The sequence below is a fragment of the Physeter macrocephalus genome, chromosome 5 (genome assembly GCF_002837175.3).
Source record: "Physeter macrocephalus isolate SW-GA chromosome 5, ASM283717v5, whole genome shotgun sequence".
NCBI classification, from domain to species: Eukaryota; Metazoa; Chordata; class Mammalia; order Artiodactyla; family Physeteridae; genus Physeter; species Physeter macrocephalus.
This window is the reverse complement of record NC_041218.1, coordinates 61,292,942-61,308,367: the sequence shown is the minus strand read 5'-3', so window position 1 is coordinate 61,308,367 and position 15,426 is coordinate 61,292,942.

Here is a 15,426-nt window from a genome sequence, read left to right as displayed (position 1 = left end):
GGTTTCAAGAATGTTTATAGAGAGAGTGCACTGAGAAGCAGCCTGGGTCCTATTTAAAGGCAAGATACAGGCTTAAACCAGAGATGCAGCTAATCAGAGAGGACAAATACATGGCATCTGTGCTGCCACCCACTCCCTCTGTGGCCAAAGAGAATATCAACAACTAATCATAACTCCTGTGCCAAGCCCAGCCAGCCTCAGAATCCTTCTTAGCAGGCTGCTGCAGTCCTGGATTAGACTGCGGATACTCCTAAAAATGTCTATGGATAAGTTTAGAACCCAACACAAGTTTCCGTGGGTGGGGCAAACAGGTGACAGAACTGAGTAGAGCCAGCGCAATGGGGACTATCAGGATGTCCTGTGGAGGCTCCATGTGAGCTGGGGCAGCAGGTGTTCAGCTTCAGATGTTACCCCACAGGAATCTGGGACCCGTGTCACCAGATTTTTCAAGAGTAAATAGAAATCCAATTATGACTTGAAATCTCTTGATTTTTGAATGTTGGATCCAAAAAGAGAGGGAAAAATGAGTGCTGTGTGGGCCAAACCGAATACATATGCAGAAAAAAATAAAATTAAAATACACCAATGGGCTAGCGTAGCTTCCAGGCTTAGATGAACTGAAGGAAGATTCCAGTTTGCTCTTATCTTGCCTGAATTACCTTGCTACCATTCTCAGCTTAAAAACAAAAGAAAACCATCTCACCAGGGCTTGAAGAGGGCATGTGACAAATTGCAGAAAATCATAGCCAGCACTTTGTGGTTGCTGAGCTCCCCCAGGCTGCACACTAGCAGAGTCCTGAAAAAGTAGGCAAACTTCAAAGATCAAACTTTCCACAGCTTCAGAAGGGACCTTTCAACCAGCTTGCTTTTGTCCGGATCCTCCCTAACCCCAACCCTTTTTTTTCAATCACAAAGCAGTTGTCTCAAAGCTCAGATTCTGATATTGTCAGAGGCTAACGACAATGTCAGAGGCCTTTGCTCGTTGCTTATTTCAGTATTCCAGCCCTCTCAGTCTTGGCCTCCCTTTGGGCTGTTTACATACAATTTCCTTCTGGGTGGAACTTTGTTTTTCCTTTCCTTCTTTTGAGGCTGTTGTTTTTTCTTAAAATAGGAGGTCATTTCAGGCAGAAATGTGTTTTCGTCTCCTTGCTTCCTCTATGGCTGGGACTGGGGCCCTTTTGGAAAGAAGGAAATTTCCACTTTGTTTACAAGGAGGGATTGGTTTTCTTTGGATATCCCATTAATTTGCTGGGTAGGGAGTTTGGAGTTCCTAGCATTATCTAAGGAGATCAGGAAAGTTATTTTAAAGGCATTTCTTTGATTTTCTTTTTTAATGTTATACACTCTGCTTTTCTTATTCTTTTTCTCAAACCAGTTCATGTTTTTCCAATGAATCTAAGCTTCCCATGTGTCTGTCCCTGCATTTCAGCTCTCTACGTTGTCTTCCCAAGATCTTTAAGCTTTAGATGTCAATCTGGATAATTTGACCAACATTCTGGAACAATTCCAGCATGAGTCATAGTTTTATACTCTGGGTTGGAAAAGTAATTTTCCCTTTCCCTTCAAAATGCAGCCATGACCTATTACTATTACTGGAAAAGACAGACTTGATCATGCATACCTTTCTTCACCCCATCCTCACATCTTCACAGGCTACATCTGTCAAGCAATCCATCGCCCACATCAAATAATGTAAATATGCACCCAAGTGGGTGTTCTAGGCACCATTGAGAGTTTAACCTGGACCTCTGGAAGAATACATTCTAAGACAGAACACTAACTGAAAAAAAATTTCCAAGCATCCCAAAGCCAAACAGAATAAAATTGCTCTAGGTGAATCTTGTGATGACTTTAGTAGGTTTGATGCAAAAGAAATATTAATTTTAAAATAATTTTTTCAAGTCCACTCCCAATATGTGATTTATTTAAAGGACCATGTTCACTAACAAATAATGCCCCAAAACCTCATTAAATGGAGTCAAACTATCAGATCTCAATTTTGATTTTTCAGTGCCATTCCATTTCATAAATGCTTTGTTTATTCTAACCCTGAGAACAAAGGTAAATAACGAAAAATAGGATAGGTGATAAGAAGGATTGAGATCAGGAAATATGTGACCAAAGTGGCTAAGGATGGGGGTTAGGACCATGGATTTGGAGCCAGACAGGTGTGGGATGGGTTCTCAGCCACACTGGTACTAGCTAAGTGGCCTTAGGCAAGTTACTCATTTTGTCTATTTAATTTTCTCATCTGTAAAATAAAGATAATAATAGTACCTGCTTCACAGAGTTGTTGTGGATTAGTATGTTAAAGACATAGTTAAGTGCTCATCACCACCAACACAGAAATAATTCGAACCTTTATAGGGCACTTACTATGCATCAGGTACTGCCTTTACTTGCATAACTCTATGAAGTAGGTATTATTATTATTATCCAAATTTTACAGATGAGAACATTAGGGACCCAGAGAAGTTAAGTAACTTATCCAGGGCCACAGAGCTACTAAGTAACCAAGCCAGGATTCCAACCCAAGTGGACTGGCATTGAGCCTAAGCCCTTAACCACTATGTAGATTTTATTATTGACATCTTTTTAATTTGTAATGAGTCTTCATTATTCTAAGTGATGTTCTAAAGGTTATTTCTTCGTTAATTCAATTTCTTATGTTGCCTGTGACTGTATATATAGTGTTGTACACCGAACAGAGAAGTTCAAACTGTCAATTCTGTTCTCCAAAATATAATAATAATCTCTCTCTCTCTCTCTCCCCACACCCTGCCTTCACACGCACGCAAGCACACACACATATACACACAGAGATTTGGTTATCCTCATTGGGCTCTACTTCCTAAATCAGAGAAGCAAATGATGTATTTCAAAAGTATTGTCTACAGTATAAAAAAAGAAAGGGGTTTCTAATGCATTTTTGCCTTTTAGTTAACCAGGAGTAAGTTATTTTAAATCTCTTAATCCTCTTAGCATTCTGGTTAACAGAGATTTTTCTGTACAACAAAATAAATACACATGTTTGATATTACAGAGTCAAATAGCTTCAATTCCAAAAGGTACAAACTGCTCTAATTTTTAGTTTTTAAAGAAGCGAACATTTAAGTAAATTGTTGGTGAAAGTCCAGTTTTCATTGTTCTGAGCAATGAAATTTGAAGAATTGGAAGGAGTGGTAAAGTATGACATCGGAAACAGAAATATGAAAATAGGCCAGAAGTTTGTCCCAGTAACATATTCTAATAATCAAGAAATTAAACATCACAGGATGTGTCTGCATATGAATAACAATATGCTGTCCTCGAATAAAGCTTACATTTTACTTTACCATGTGTGACCTCATTTGATTTCTACAGGAGAAATAATATTTAATATTAGGTGAGAAGAGAGTAGAAATAGTACCAATTCATTTTACGTAGGAGGAAACTGAGGCTCAGAGATCCAATTGCTTGACCTAGGTCACACAGCTGGTTACTTGCAAAGCCAAGACTTATCATTTCCTGCTATTTCTGCTAAATCACAATTCCCACTGGCACTTTTGCTGAACTTAGTTTGACAGTTTATACTAAGACCAGAATGGCTGTTCCCCAAGGTGTGGGAACCAGGAATAATTTCTGTGTGGAAAAGTCCAGAAAAAGAGGTGGTAATGCATATGGGTACACCACTCCCAAACCAGTTCAGAAGGTCCGAGGCAGTATTGGAAGAAAAGAGGTCACTGGCAGGAGAGAGAGACATTACAAAGGGCAAGTGTCCCAATTTTCCCACATCTGGCTATGCTCATCCCACATTTTATTTTGTTTTAAAACTACTGTCTCTCCAGTCAAACTGCAGGGATTGAATCCTGGCTCCACTATTCACTAATCTCTTTTTGCTTCATTTCTTTGTTCGTAGAATAGGATCCATAATAGTACTGATTTTGTGGGGTTGATGTGAGAATTCAACAGGAAAGCTTATGTAAAACGTTTAGCATTGTAACTGATGTGTGGTGAGTACTTAAAGAACACCAACAATTGTCATCATAATTATTTCATGCAGAGATATAAGTGGAGGAGCCAGAATTTGAACCTAGTCAACCAAACTCTAGAGACCATTTTCTTAACCACAGTCCTATACCACCTTTATACTTGCTCTGTCCCTCCATCTGGAAAGCACTTTTCCTAGATACACATCGACATAGCTCCCTTCCTTTCTCCATTCAGGCCCCTGCTCAAATGTCACTTCCTCTGAATGACCTTTCCTGGCTGCCTGATCTAAAACAGTATTCCTTGTGACTCTCTATGCCTTTAATCTGCTTCATTTTTTTTTATCACACTCATAGCAGCCTGATACAAGATTGAATATTAATTTGATTGTTCATGGAAGGCTTTCTCCACCATTAGAAAGCAAACTCCCTGAAGGTAGGGAGCTTGGTTTGGCTCACATCCGTAGCCTTATTGCCTAGAATACGTCCAATTATTTGTTGCATACATGTATACATTAATAAGGAAAACACTCATTAGCCGCAGCAGCTAACACATTGAAACACTTTCAACAGATGAACCAAAATATGGGTAAGATCTGGTTTCTACTCTTAAGGGACTTGCACTTCAGCTGGGAAGGGGCTGTGGAAAGGTGGACAGAAACACGCCTAGCCACTATAATAGGGCATGCCAGGCTGGTGAGTGGTGCCAGACCTCTGGGCACTTACATCCTGAGTCTTATCTTCTTGCTAAGGTGCTGACTTCTCCACCAAGTCAGTCTGATAGTCTAACCTTCCCAAATGAAAAGTTCTGGAAGCAAATCTCAAAAAATCAAATGAGATAATTTCGGAAAGCCATTTCAAAAGAGTTTAAGTGCTCAACCCCACTGTCTCTATGAAATCAGACATATCATTCCCTTGGGGGTGACATTCCCCAGAGAGCTGCAGATAAGGTACATTGAAGTCTACTCAAAATACATTTCTTCTCCGTCTAATCTACCCCCAAGAGTAAACTGGGGAAGTAGATACTTTACAGTTGCTAAAGGTCCTGGGAGAGTGAAAAGCAAAATAGGCACTCAGCCTCATTCAGCCCAAACTACTGGACCTGGTCTCCCGTGTGTGAGTCATTAATCAATCCCATTAAGTTCTAATCCATTGCCAAGCTAAGAAAACACAACCCAAACAGTAGCGAACATTTCCTCCCCTTGCCACTTACCCCTAAATAGGAAGAGCAGCCTTCTGAAAACTTCAGTCTTCCTGAGATAAGCAGGTCTGCAAAATGTCCATAGGATTTTCCGGAGAGAATATGTGCCATATTCGATGAAGTGAGAGAACGCTGCTTGATTCTGACCACTCACACTCGAAACTATTTCCATAGCTCAGATAAAGCAATGCAGAGCTACACAGGATGACATGACTAAAATAAAACAAATCATTTAAAGCATGATTTCCCGTTGAGTGGTATTGTTAGCCGTCCCATGGTGGATAACTGTTAGCTAACACAGAACAGACCCCAGGCTCTTGAATAGCAAATCCTTTTATATGACAAATGACACTGTGTTGATGAATGGTGACCACAGGAAAACAGCATGATATAATGGAAGACTACACTGTACTTCATCAGAGAAGATCACCTTGATCAGCTGTGATGGACCAAAGGGATAAATAGCCACTGAGACAGTCAAATCCACACTCCCAAGCAAGGGCATAGCAGGGGCCTGATGTGGTTTATTTAAAGGGCAACACAACACAATGGAACATAACTGGTCAAGGGTCTGGTATGTGCAACGTTAAGGGTTAGGGGTTAAAGAGATAAAGATGCACACAACACATGCCTGCTATTACGGAAGACGAAAGTACTAACTTAAAACCTTATTTAATTTGGTTTTTATAAGAATCTAGTAGGGTAGACAGAGCAGTTCTGTAAACCCCATTTACAGATTATGAAGCTAAGGCTCAAAGTGATAAGTGATGTGATCAAGTCTTACCCTGAGTGAGGTCTGGAGCTGGGACTTGGCTCTGAGTCCTGGGCTCTTACTACTAAATCACCCTGCATCTGGCTCCATCTTTAGACAACTGGAAAAAAGGAAGCCTTCCTTCAAACCTAATCCTGAGGTATGTTAGAATCTGACAACTCTAAACTTTTAACCACTTCAATACATCATTGCAAACATTAATAACCTTCTTCCATAAAACTGTAGTATGCTCACATGATCAAAATAGCCAGATGATATCAAAACAGAAGCTCTGGGCTTCCCTGGTGGCACAGTGGTTAAGAATCTGCCTGCCAATGCAGGGGACACAGGTTCGAGCCCAGGCACGGGAAGATCCCACATGCCGCGGAGCAACTAAGCCCGTGAGCCACAACTACTGAGCCCGAGTGCCACAACTACTGAAGCTCGTGCACCTAGAGCCCGAGCTCTGTAACAAGAGAAGCCACCCAATGAGAAGCCCGCGCACCACAAGGAAGAGTAGCCCCCGCTCATCGCAACTAGAGAAAGCCCGCGTGCAGCAATAAAGACCCAAGGCAGCCAAAAATTAAAATAAATTAATTTAAAAAAACAAAACAAAACAAAACAAACAAGCAAACAAACAGAAGCTCTGCTTCCATTCACAGTACAGTTCAGGATCCAAGGATGGCAGGCTGGATCCAAGGTGCCAGGGAGATCAGAGGGTTCCTGCCCTGGGTTGGATCCGAAACAGTTATAAGTGGCCCAGAATTAGTATGTTTACTCTCTATGGCTTATAGTTGCATCTGTCTTTCACCTCCTTTACCTAGATTCCTTTCAGTGAGCTTTTATTGCACTTTGGTTCAAATGCCATTTCCTGACATCTTTGATCATCAGAAGGTGTTGTGCCTTCATCATTGTGATCATAGTGGCACTTTTATCTTTACTTCTATTTCTAGTGAAACAATGTTTTCTACCCTGTATTACTGTTATTTATGTATATTTTTATGTCACCTCTGAACATAAAAGTCCTTGAAAACAGTATCTGTAATTGAATATTATGTCTTAACTAACCAGCACAGAGTCTTGAATTTGGTAAGTATCCAGTTTGTTGAATAAATGAATGAATCCTTCTCTGGTTTCCACTCACCCCTATATCTTCTTCCAAGGACTTCTGCCTGACGTGAGTCCAGTCTTACCTATAGAAGGTCTCTTTTTACTAGTTGTCCTTTTTATTTCTCCAGCTCCATGATTTTTGTTTCTTTTAAGCATTTCTTGAGCCCATCTTGAGGAAAAGTTTATAAAATTTCCAATTCTCTCAAAATGTTACTGATGATCCAATCAAACCAGGATCATCATGAGTAAAGAAAAATTGCCTCTCAGTATTTGAAGCAGAGATGCTTTTCCCCAGAGCCTTGAAATACCCCAGTGAGCAAAGGTTTTAGATTTCCCTCAGTCCTGAATCTTTGGATCTACTGGCAAATTAGGAATTCCTGGCAAAATACAACATAAGGAGAGAGATGGGAGTTGGGAGAGATAGTAGATCATGTAATTCAATTTCATCATTTTACATATGAAAAATAGAAGTCCAAAATGATCATGTAATTTATCCAAACTTATCCACCTCCTTAGTGAAAGGCCCAGGACTAAAACCCAGTTGTCCTACCCACTGGTCCTCTGGGGTATTTTTTTTTAATCTACCATCTCATACTAATATTTTACTTCCTGTTTTTATTGGATTGGCTTGGTTCCTTGAATCCTCCTCCTGTTCTCATGCCTGTCCAAAGCACTAGGCCACTGAACTAACAGCCCAGTCCTCATGGCTCCAAGAAGCCCCATCTAGCGAGAAGGCACTCATCTCACTCCTTTGAGCAGTACCATTTTCCCTACTTAGACAGGAGATCCCTATTTTAATGTCAGCCTGGAGTCCTACAATAACTAGCAGAGCTAAGAAATCATGCCCAGACTTATGTTGGCCAGGTAGAAACTAATCTACAACCTGTGGGTCAGGTAACATTACACTCACTCTGCCATACCTTGATTTAAGAATCAAATAGTTTTATCAGAGTCCTTTGTGATTATGTTACCATCTTAGCTACCTCATTTTTCTAGTCCTACCATCTATTTTTTAATAGAAATATGCCTTTCTCATGTGTAGTTTTATATTTATTCACTTTGAGATGTGATTATTTTGTGGAATATTACTTGAATTTAAAAGAAAAACCAAAAAAACACCTATTTATGTAAAAAGGATGAATTTATCAAATTCAATATATTAGAGCAAGCTCTGATCAAAAGAGCCCTAGATTTGAAATCAGAAGACTGGAGTTAAAATCCAGCCTCTCACCAGCTCTGTGACTTTGGTCGATGACTGAACCTCTCTGAACCCCAGTGTGCCCATTTGTAGAATGGAGCAAATAATCCAATGGCATAGAGTCTGGGAAGTTGAGTGAAAAGTCATTCAATGGGTCAGGTGTGGTGCCTGTTATGGTACATAGGATCTCACTACATTTTGACTGAATCCGAAACTGCAGGATCTTCAGGAACATAAGAGCAATTTATCAGTTTCTTTCACTGTTGCTCTGGTTTCTCTTTTCATCAGCAGTTTCCATAGTGTTTTAGAAATGCCAATTAATTTTTAAAAATCAAATTTAAATGAAATGGAAAGATATAATGTGCATATTACCAAAAAACTTATTACATATGTACCTCTTAGGAGCTTAGTAAAGTATTTATTCAAGAGAAATAGATTAAATAGTTGTTAAATTCAGGCAGGACTTCCCTGGTGGCAGAGTGGTTAAGAATCCGCCTGCCAATGCAGGGGACACGGGTTCGATCCCTGGTCCGGGAAGATCCCACATGCCACAGAGCGACTAAGCCTGTGCGCCACAGCTACTGAGCCTGCGCTCTAGAGCCATCGAGCCACAGCTACTGAAGTTCGCATGCCCTAGAGCCCACATGTCACAACTACTGAGCCTGCGTGCTGCAGCTACTGAAGCTGGCACGCCTAGAGCCCACGCTCCTCAACAGGAGAAGCTACCGCATTGAGAAGCCTGCGCAGCGCAACGAAGAGTAGCTCCTGCTCGCCGCAACTAGAGAAAGCCCGTGTGCAGCAACGAAGACCCAACGCAGCCAAAAAAAAATTCAGGCAATATTGCACTTGTGAGGGCAGAAGTAGAAGTTTGGACATCATTCAGAGAAAAACATTAAACAGCGTGAATACAAAATCTTTCAGAGTGTGTTAGAAAATTTAAAAATCTACACTAAATTGAACGTTGAAGAGGTCCTGGATTCTTCTTCTTTTTTATGGGGATCAAAATGGCAGCTGAGCAACCATTGTTCAGACTGAAAAATAAGAAACATTAATGTTTTTAAATGCAATTCCAAAATAGTATTAAAGGTAATGTTATCAGCAAGCACATGACCACAATCCCCATATGTTACTACAGTTTACCTTCTGCTTGAACATAGATTTCAGATAATGTTTAATCATATTTTGAATTATACTAACTCTCCCTTACATTATAGTGTAAATATTTTTCATTTATTTAAATGACTGCATAATATAGTTCATCATGCTGCTGAGTCTAAATTTAAGTAACTCGTCCCCTAATCCTAGACATTTATTTGAAAGTTCAATTAAATTGGGTGATTAAGAGTTGTATAAATAGTTCTTATAGATTTCATTTCAGAATTCCCTTGCATTCCCAGTCCCAGTGGCCATTTCAGTTATGCGGAGTATGACAGTGACGCGTAAAACAAAGAGAAGTAAAAGATAAGCCCCTAAAACTACCATTATGGTGGGGGGGTGGGGGCAGTGAAGAGCAATAGAGGTACAACAACAAACCAAAAAAGCACCTTCTTTTAATGTTTGTCTTCAGTTATTGGACTAAATGATTATTTGGTTCCCTTGTGGAGATTTATTTCACCAGCCACTTTTTCTAATTCTGTATTCCTTTTGGCCAGGTAAAAATAGACTAAAAATATGTGCAGGGAAGAATTCTGGACATATTTTAATGTGTGTCTATCTGCATTGGTTTATGTCCTGTCTTGTTATAAAAAGGATTTAAGGCAGCTCTGAAGGACTTAAGGTCTTTAACAATGCAGTTTTCTCAGTTTTTTTTCTATTCCTAGAGCATTTCCATCAGTAATAGAAGTTGAATTATACTTCTTAGAGTCTTACCTCATATTACTAGTACATAATATTTTGATTCCTTTTTATTTTACTCTCTATAGAAATCAGCTGGACGTGAACAGTTTCATATCAACATTCAGAGGTTATTACAAATGGTCCACATTTGTCTTGGTTATATCTCTTATGTAATTACAGCCTGGATGGAGTATTATTTGTTCAAACTTCTGAGGTCACAGAGCAGTCTTTTCTGGTTTATGTCTGTGCTAATCAGCTAAGAAGCAGTGGGTTAAGTTATTTAAAAAAATAATAAAATAAAGGTAAATGTTGAAGTTTTCTGAATGCAGGCCTTGACAATAACATGCAACTAGCTGGGCTTTGGAACTCCAACTGTATAGGACTAGGCCTGTCCCATTGTTTGTTGCAATGTGAGATCATTCCATCACAATATTTGCTCTATAGCTGCATGATTTTTTTTGTTTCTTTGTTTTAGTATTTACTGTGAGTCAACCTTTTGTATTCTGTGCAGTGGCAGAGTGGCATTTAGGAAATGGGAGGAAAGGTATCTGATCTCTAGCAAATATAAATCTTTGCACTTGTATGGAACTTTAGAATTGAAAGAATGTTTTCCACCTATGGCCTTCACAACAACACTGTGAGAGACATAGGAAAGGAATGGTTATCCTCATTTTATAGGAATGAAACTGAAACTCAGGTTTTGCGACTTACTCAAATCCATCACAACTAGAAAATGGAAGACAATGGGCTCCATCCCAGATACTCCTGTTCCTAATCCAACCTGCTGGATTCCACCATTCACAGCTGTAATTAAGACTTTACTAAGTAATTTCCCCCTTTGAGAGTTTTCTGTAATTTCTAGTTGCAAATTAGTTTTACAACAATCCAAGTCAAGGACAAATCTGTGTGCTTATGAAATGACTTCTTCCTTTGATGCACCTTGACTCTCCATGGAATGGACCCAACAATTAGTTCTGTCCCCCACGAAAGAGCTCATGTTGTTTGTTGAGATGGTACCCAATGGAGAGTGAGACTTCTCACAGCAGCTAATAGATTGGGGCTTCCTAAACCACATCTGGAGGGTCAAGAAACATTACCCTCCCTGGCTGGTGGTAAATCTTCAACAAATTCATGTGGCTCTTCTCCTAGGTTCCCATATTTCCTCTCTTCACTCAGCCAAAGTCCACATTCCTTTCCCTGTCACCACACACAGTGTGACCCCAGACCAGCGTGGCAGTTTCCTCCATCCCTTTGAGGTCACAGCCAGTGCTGCTCTGTGAACTCCCTGGCAGTGGGTATTTGGGGACAGCCACTGCCCAAGCCTTCTGCAGCAGCCCCTGAGCCTTATTGACAATGATCTTGTGTTCTCCTTGGCTCCCTGGGAGGAAGACTCATCCTGCTCAGCCCAGGCCTCCCACCAAGTGTGTTACTTGAGGCCCTCAACCCAAACAGGATGGTGGTTGAATGCTGGAAGTTACTTGACCACCATTACCTCCTCCTCGCCCCCCAGCTGCTCAGTTCAGCCAAAGATGTCAGGAACCCACATCAGAAAGGTTTGAGTTTACTGTGAAAAACTGTGAATATCTTCTAAGTCTTTTTTTCCCCCCATGCTGCTTTGAAAAGACATATGAGATAGGCCCAGTGCAAAGAGGTATTTTTGCATCTAGTCTGGGAAAAAAAAAGTCCTTGCCCAAATAGCTGAGAACATTTTTATTATGAAAACCTGGGAGGAACAACTATGAGGAAGATTGATGTCCCCATCAGCAAGGTATACTGGACAGAGGACTGAGTTCCTTAGTGGTGGTCTGTGCAATGGCCCTGAGGAAAATATGGCTGACAATGTGGGCTAGTATACAGAGAGAGAGGCCATAAAAGAGGACCCTGCCACTTCTACCCTCAGAAAATCCCACAAGAGGCAACTGCTATGGGGGACTGTTCCCAAAACAAATTCCAGATCTTGAGAGGCACCCTTAAAAAATTTAAATTTATTCCCTATATATCCATACCACCCCCATCTAGGTACTCTCAATTTTATGAGGCTGCCTCCACCATCAACACTTATTAAATACCCTCTCACCTTGACACCCACATATTCATTCCTTTATTTATTCGTTCAGCACCAGACTCTTTGCTAGGCAGTAGGGCCAAGTAAGACCTAACATCAAGCCTTTCTGTGGGCATCCAGGATTGGGCCTGGGCAGGAACCTCTGTTCCCACAGTTACACTATCAACTTCCTTTCAATTCTTGTCTTTGCCTTCATTTTCCCTCTGAGATCTGTTCTCTGCCTAGTGGAATATTGCAGTGACCATATAAATTAACCAGGCTGCTATATTAACCAAGTAGTATATTTCTTCTCCCACATAAATTCAAACTCTTAGGTCCTTAAGAAGGCCATTCAAGAATTATCCTAATGTTAAGATCTTCAGGCCATTTGACAAATACAGGGAGGATAAGGGTATAACGTGTTGGATCTATGTCCCTCAACCAATCATTGTAGTCAGTGGCTGCCTTTTTAGTTCATGCAAATGGCCAGCTCTGGTCAACAGGTTAAAACACACAAAAAAGCTCAAATTTCCTTAGGCAGAATTACTTGGTATGAATGTATCTTTTTTATTTTCCATTATTAATGAATGTGTGTGTAAAAATGTATAACCAAATCTTTAAAATCAAGTAGGCCACAGTGATATCATCAGGAAGAGAAAATAAATAATAATACTGAGGCAGAATACCTCTCTGTAGATGTTGGGCAAATGAAGGGAAATAAATATCTGAGCTATATCCACTCATTATTAGAATAAACTTTCTTCCAAATAGAGATTATTTGCAGAATCATAGAGGGTAGTTGCCCAGGGCTTCCTAACACTCAGAGGAGGCAGAGTCCAAAGTATGGTACAGACTCAAGGAACTGGAAAGTTTTCAGGATCCCCTCATTTTATGTCTCTCTAAGAGCCAAACCAACCCAGACCAATAATAGCAACTTTATTATTAAACATTTTCTAGGGAAATTGATTTTATATGTTGTTTTATAGTCCCATTGCAGTAGTTAAAATATATGCATCATCAAAAAATATTTCTACCATCTAATTTAAAGCTCTAGATTAAACTTAAACTTGTATTCTAGGGGAGGAAGGGGACGGAGAAGAGGTAGAATAAAGATGGAGAGAAACAATCAGTTAGCCTCTTCTTTGTTATAGCACTTGTATTCTTGAAGCCTGTGTCTAATTCCATTTATAAAAATTTCTTTTCCGTCATAAGTAATTCTAGATTAATAGGTTGGTTCAAATTACCCATTGTCTCTTCAACTTTTCTTTAAATGTGTTAATAATAACTCACATTAGTATGGCAAATTCTAGTCACAAAGCACCTTCTTAGGCTTTATCTGTTGTCCTTTCCATTTATTCAGAAGAGACTGATGGGTGCTTTGAATATTTGTGGACAGCTGTTAATTAATCCTTTCACTAACTTGTCTCAGTAAGAGTCATGGGTTTCATAATTTGAAAAGGTACATGCATCCCAGTATTCATTGCAACACTGTCTACCATAGCCAAGACATGGAAGCAACCTAAATGTCCATCGACAGATGAATGGATAAAGAAGATGTGGTACATATATACAATGGAATACTCAGCCATAAGAAACGAATGAAATAATGCCATTTGCACTGACATGGATGGACCTAGAGATTGTCATACTGAGGGAAGTAAGTCAGACAAAGACAAATATCATATGATATCACTTATATGTGGAATCTTTAAAAATGGTACAAATGAACTTATTTACAAAACAGAGATATAGTCACAGATGTAGAAAACAAACTTATCGTTACCAAGGGGGAAAGGAGATTGGGGATAAGTTGGGAGGTTGGGATTGACATATACACACTATTATATATATAATAGATAACTAATAAGGACCTGCTGTATAGCATAGGGAACTCTACTCAATACTCTGTAATGACCTATATGGGAAAAGAATCTAAAAAAGAGTGGATATATGTATATGTATAACTGATTCACTTTGCTGTACAGCAGAAACTAACAAAACATTGTAAATCAACTATACTCCAATAAAAATTAATTTTAAAAAAGGAGTCAGGTTTCAAATTAAGCCAGTTGATTTATATTTCTAATGTCTGAAAAAGATGAGGAATTTTGAGATGATGGCAGTAGTGTTGGTAGAAATAAGATTCTCCAGTTGTCTACGTATTTTGAAAGGTGTTTATTACATAGAAGGGCAGTTTCTGTTGAAGGTAACTCTCCCATTTGTTATAGGATAGGTTTTCCTCCTGTCCTGGAGTTTCTGTGTTTGAGAGTCTGGAACAGGAGGTCTATCATCCACACTGATTCCTGCCTGCAGCTTTAACTTCTAGAGATCAAAGTGGATCTCTTTTCTATGTTGTCAAGAGTGACAGGCCAAGGAGGCGAGAAGATGGCGGAAGAGTAAGACGCGGAGATCACCTTCCTCCTCACAGATACATCAAAAATACATCTACGCGTGGAACTTCTCCTATAGAACACCCACCGAACGCTGGCGGAAGACCTCAGACCTCACAAAAGGCAAGAAACTCCCCACGTACATGGGTAGGGCAAAAGAAAAAAGAATAAACAGAGACAAAGAATAGGGACGGGACCTGCACCAGTGGGAGGGAGCCGTGAAGGAGGAAAGGTTCCCACACACTAGAAGCCCCTTCGCGGGCGGAGACGCGGGTGGCGGACGGGGGGAGCTTCGGAGCCGCGGAAGAGAGCGCAGCAACAGGGTGCGGAGGGCAAAGCGGAGAGATTCCCGCAGAGGATCGGTGCCGACCGGCACTCACCAGCCCGAGAGGCTTGTCTGCTCACCCGCCGGGGCGGGCGTGGGCAGGGAGCTGAGCCTCGGGCTTCAGTCGGATCCCAGGGAAAGGTCTGGAGTTGGCAGAGTGAAAACAGCCTGAAGGGGTTAGTGCACCACGGCTAGCTGGGAGGGAGTCCGGTTGTGGAGCTGCTGAAGAGGCAAGAGACCTTTTCTTCCCTCTTTGCTTCCTGGTGCGCGAGGAGAGGGGTTTAAGCCCGCCACTTAAAGGAGCTCCAGAAACGGGCACGGAGCTACCGAAAAGACAAGAGACTTTTTTCCTTGCCTCTTTGTTTCCTGGTGCGAGAGGAGAGGGGATTAAGCGCACCACGTAAAGGAGCTCCAGAAACGGGCGTGAGCCGCGGCTGTCGGCACGGACAGCAGAGACGGGTGTGGGACGCTAGGGTTGCTGCTGCCGCCACCAAGAGGCCTGTGTGCGAGCACAGGTCACTCTCCACACCGCCCCTCCCGGGAGCTCGTGCAGCCCGCCACTGCCGGGGTCCCGGGATCCAGGGACAGCTTCCCCGGGAGAAC